The following is a 6,007-nucleotide window of genomic DNA, read 5'->3' on the forward strand; positions in this document are numbered from 1 at the left end:
GAAAATAGGTCAATACTGTGTTGTGTATTTTTTTCCAGATAGATATATTTTAAGCGGACCCCACGGTACACTTCTTTCAAGAGGTTTGTGAGTTGGCGGACTGTACCTTATTTCAAGGTGTCCGCTTAATTTGGTTCTCATTATTTAGAGGTTGACCACCCTCGATGTTATTGCCCGGTTCGAGTAAATATAAATATAAATAGTGAAACTTATAGGTGGAATAGATAGAGATCTAAGCAGAGATGTAGAACAGAACAACACGAGCCCCCGTACATGTAAACAACAATTTAATCAAGTACATAAAACAACTGCGAGAATTCATTACATCAGGAATATACTCTGCTTCTAGAAATAAAACTTTCACCGAATTACAAAAGCACAAATATATTTAAATAAAGTAGCCGATCTGTTTTACTTATAGAAATAGTTCATCATAGGATTGAGGGAACAATCGAAGTCAATGCCTTGTACAATTGCATAACCTGCTTCTCCGTTTCACTCCACTTCCACTGTAGTTGTTCCTTCGACTCCCCTCTGTCTTGTCTCTTTTGGTCCTCAACTCTGTGTGTGGCACGTATATTCGCAGATACCTGGATCTCAGGATAATAAGTCTCACTATACGTCTCAGGATAAGTCTGAGAATACGTCTCAGAGATAATACGTCACAGGGTACGTCTCAGAATACGCCTCAGAGATAATACGTCGCAGAATACGTTGCAGGAGATATTTCTCCCTTAAAAAATATAAATAGAGACAACCTAAATTTTCTGCTGTTTATGATAACAGGGGTTTGCATTATCCCCCTCTTGCTATCAGATCTTACTATCGGTGCTAAACAGATGTTAAGGCTATCAGTCGGCTCCATATGTCCTATAATGACCCTAATTAGTTTAATGGCTACTTCATCACGCATTAACACCACACATTAACACCATAAGAGCCACAACGGTTCCGAGCCAGCCTCAATTTACACACGTGAATGAATGAGATACATTACATGTTTTACTACGTCATTTCAGTCAATACACACTCAACCTTAATCATACGTGAAATCTTCTAAATTCGGTGAATTCACGAAGATTCTCGTAACTCCTATTAACAAATGTAGTGCATGAAATTCTTAGAATTCTTATGCAAACAAGACGACAGTTCAAACATTTCGTCACACTTATCTAAAGATTAATGTACGACTTCAATGCATAAACTCAACACAGTTATCCTTCCTAAAGCAAATTGATATACGAATGTAGCAAATAGATTCATGCAAATATAAGTAAATAAATTCAGCAAAGCATTATATCTGGGCATCAACAAATTACATGGAATCGTCACAAATACCCTTGAGCTTTCAGCGTTCATCGCTTCTATCGCCAAATTTGTTCGTCGGTTTTCCTCGACAGCAGTTCTTTTGGACAACAGTTTTACGAGAGGATTTCTCCCAAATTAACTCTCAGGATTTTCTTACACTTGTTTTATCTTGCAGAAAAGCTTAGACTAATTCAAATTTTCGATGTGGCGATATTAAACTAGGAAATTTAGTGCTGGAAACACGCCCCTTATTTAGCGTAACCAATCAGAATCAAATCTATCTGCCGCCTTTTTCCAGCGGATCCAAAGTCGTGGTCAACTTGACTTTGTAGTTTGAGTAACAGAGTTCTGCAATCTTTCAATCCTGACATTTACACTATGGAATCGAAGTTAGCTTTTGTTTCCATCAGTCTTCTGTTGGCTAAATAAACGAATGCTTAATTAAGAATAGTATGGTTATTTGATACGCGCCTGTCCCCATAAACCTAATTAATTGTTCTCTGGCCTCAACTAATGTGTTCTGCATAGATCGCCAGAAATTTGCCACATCACATATATTGATACCGACAACATTAAATTAAAACAAATTAAAGTCTCCCAAATTAGGTGTACATATTTAAATGTATTTCATTGTTCTGTAATATATGATATATGACTTTTTAACATTGCTGTCATATTGTAAAATGGTATTTTCCAATATAGCAATACGATACCTAACAGTGGGCAGGAGTCCGAACACATGAAAGTACTGTATGAAGTGAACTATGTCCTACTACTTGTTAAGTCACCTCAATGAGGAATTTTATTTTACAAAAACAAAGACCATGCCATCTGGTACTGTTAAGTGTTTAGGCTTGAATAAACAGTAACACAAGAAAGAGTGAAAACAACAATCTTTGAAAAATATAGTAATTTATTTCTCTTGAAAAATACTGTAAAAATTAAAAAATGTGAACTTATGATTTTAAGAATCAAATCCAAGTATAATCCAAGAATAATCCACGAATACAATTTTAGAAGTCCTAATAATAAAATATTCTAATGAATTCAAGCTCGAGTCCCGACAAAGAATCCAAGATGGAAGGTGATGATGTATAATGTAACCTGTACTGTGTTGAAGTCTACAGTTCCTTGTAGAAACAAGAAATGTCACTCCGGTTTTGCAAATCCGAATGCATTTTTATACAAGATGTTTTTGTTCCAGAATTTCATTAAAGCACACGTATATTTCCAGGAAATAATTAATCCTTTTAAATCCAAATAATTCGAAATAGCTCCAACTAACACAACATACACTTTGCAATGTAAAAGCCCAACTGTGATTATTTCTCGAAAACAATGGTTTAAGACGTGAATTTTACGCTCCGGATAAGGGTCACGTGATCATGTTTACATATAAAAATATCACGTAGCCCATGTATGTCCTTGATTAGAACCAATCATTTTACTCCAAGAATAAAAGGTGTTTACTTCACTAAAAACTACTTACACGCCTAGGATCACTTATGCAGTACAGCCTCTATCTCACTCTGATAAGTCCCGCAATAGAAAATAAATGTAAAAAGTAGGTTGTTCACGTGGCTGTTATTAATGTTGAATTTAGGTTGAGAACCAGGTCAGCCTTATGTGTTTATTAAAATGAACAGTCATGGTCAAACTATTTTCTGGAAAATGTATGAGTTCCTATTAAACAGAACTTCATTATTTGACATATAATGAAATAAAAAATTATATAGAAGGATTTTAAAACTTACAAACAATTAAATCAGATACAAAATTTTATAAAATATACAAAACAGTACTCTTAAAAATGATCCGAAAAATGTGCACAATTGTTATGGAAATAATTGCGATATGCCATCAGTTTAGAAGCATAACGTTGCTCAACATATTCCAATATCTTTTTCCCATTGAAGTAATAACTTTGTACTATGCTAAAAACCTAATAATAGTTGAATGTTGTATAGTTTGTGTGTGCAGATTATTTGTGATAGTATTGTATTCTCCAAGTGAAATATTGCAAAGCGTACAATTAAAAAATATCGATGAGAAAGATGAATTTTATGTTTCTCTTAGTTTTTTCTCTAAATGCTGCATGTACTCTGTAAAGTGTAGAATTTTGAATTGTATTGAATCTCAAAGTTGAATGCATTGAACATTAAAATGTTATCACATTTAAGCCAGAAAAGTCTTTGTGAAGGGTCACTTCGACCTTCCTTCTTTTCTCTCCCTGTTTCAGTGTTAAAACTTCAAAGGCTTCAAATGCAATTAATGACTCAGTGAGATGCGAACAGGGCATTGCTACTCTGTCCAGAGAGAGTAAACATTTGACCTACCAATAATAACCACTTGCTAGGTCAAAATATAATTTTCAAAGGGACATTGATATGCAACGTAGTTCACAGATTCTATGCTGTCTAAATTCTGCCGAAACAAATGATTATCGTGAGTCAATTAAGGCGTACACTTTAGAAGTAATGTGAATTTAAAGTGACGACCTTGGTCAAAATTCCTTTGTCTTAAAATTCCTGAGAAAGAGAGAGAGAGAGTAGTTTGAAACTGAGGAAGCCTAAAAGGAGTAGTACTTTCCTCGTTAAACAAGAAAAGTGGACCACGTGGCTGTCTTGTAAGAAAAGACATGTATTAGTGCTAGAACGCACAATTTCTGAAAGAGAGCAGTATTAAGGAACAGCTTTCTGGGAAGAGACAGGACAGTCCAAAGACGGAAGTTCGAAAAAAGAAGTGACGAGTTCAGAATAAAGGACTAGGAAGTCCAGGAAGGGTTGAAGTGTAGTGATATGATGACTCGAGGAAATATGAAAACGTTGATACACGATCAAGGGAGGGAGCTGATGCAATCAGACGTGGACACTGTGCTCTTTTCCTCACTCGTTATTATGATGAAATTGGACACTGCTATTAAATTATGTTGACATAATTTAGATTGAATTGGAGCTGCTACTATTAATTACTATTGATTAAATTTTGTTATTTTTCTTCTCTAAGGGGGCTCGTATCGCATTATTTCTTCACAATAGTCTTGCTCAGTTCTCTGTTGATATTCTATCTTTCCACTCCCACCGGGCTATACAATCGAGGGAGGTCATTCCCTAGATAACGCGAGCCAAACCGAATTAACCACGCTCTTACTAAGAGGGTGGCGTTACATAAACGTTACATATAGAAGAGTCCCGAACATTTCCACAGCAACAACTAAAACTACCCCTCTTCACACCCCACCCCTCTACTGCGATCGTTATATTTCTGAAATGGATTTTTGTTTTATAATAATTTGTAATTTTCTTTTCTTTTAAAGCTAGTCCATCTCAGAATGTTAGGAACTCGATTGCTATAACACACAAAGATGTTTTATTCAGAAGTCCGCAGTTTTTGGAAAACGTTCTTGCATAAGTTTCCTTTGTTAGTTTTTGAACCCATCTTTCAAGTAAGGAAATTTTGGTACCACATACATAGTGTTATACGTATAACTTCTTTGTCTTTATTTCGTCGGTCAGGGATACAACACAATAAATCTTGTTTATAGTTAGATCCAGTTAAAGAGATCGTGCCATTGTTATGACAAATATACGGACCTCCAATGTATCGCATGAACATGGTAAAGAAATGATAGCTGAAAGAAACAATGCACTTCTCTTAAGACAGAAATTTACAAGTATAGAATAAATCTTAACTCAGGATGATTGAACACAGTGATGAATCTTTGACATGCTGCATATGTTAAGAACCAATATGAAATGGCATTAAAGCTTCGTTTCAAGTCTCATTAATCTGCGAACCTTGACTCATTATTCTGATAAAAGTTTTATGCAATTTGTCCCAAAGGTAACATTTGTTCTCCTCAAGGTTAATAAACATATACGACGCATGTATTAGGTTTAATGGATATAAAAACAATATCAATCTGACTGGAAAACGCGCTAACCTCGCTCCCAACAGACCGAAAGAGCCTGACGGGGATGTACATCATATTTGATAACGTTGTGCGATAAAAGACTGCCAATATGGAAGTACAGAATGTCGGTTGCAAATTGTTATAATCCTGGTAACCGTAAATCTTTCTGTTAATAAATGATAATTAATATGACAACAAATATAAAAAACTGCAGTCGTTGATTAAGCCTGATTAAATTAAATGGATTTAAGGACAAAGCCTAATTTATACCGCGGCTCATATGGTGTTGTAAATATTGAAGCCTGCATCAAGGATGGCTCTATCTTGAGAACTATAGGTCTGATCAAGAGCATCAATAATGTTGAATCCATTGAAATTTGAATAACGTGGTGATTCCACAGGTTTTTATTGGAAGTTGAATTAGTACAGCAGTGCTGAGTATAGCAATGAACACACCTGTAATAACTTCTACTACCAATAAAGCCAAGAATGGTCTAAATTCCTTATAGATGGTACAGATCTGAAACGTATACGAATAAGGTGAGCGCATACGAAGTAATGCATGTGTGTGTGTGTGTGTGTGTGTGTGTGTGTGTGTGTGTGTGTGCCTGCGTGTGTGTGTGTGTGTGTGTTAAAAGTTTAGGCTCTTCATAGTTTCAAAGGTATGACAGAGACAATGAGACAAAGTTATTTGTGGTAGGTATGAACTCTGGGGCTAATGTCACTTGCATGTATAACGTTTTCTTGCTGTGATCAGTAAATGTACATTTGATTATTGGGTGGTAA

Source organism: Sinohyriopsis cumingii, chromosome 10 (assembly GCF_028554795.1).
Source record: "Sinohyriopsis cumingii isolate HCF-2022 chromosome 10, ASM2855479v2, whole genome shotgun sequence".
NCBI classification, from domain to species: domain Eukaryota; kingdom Metazoa; phylum Mollusca; class Bivalvia; order Unionida; family Unionidae; genus Sinohyriopsis; species Sinohyriopsis cumingii.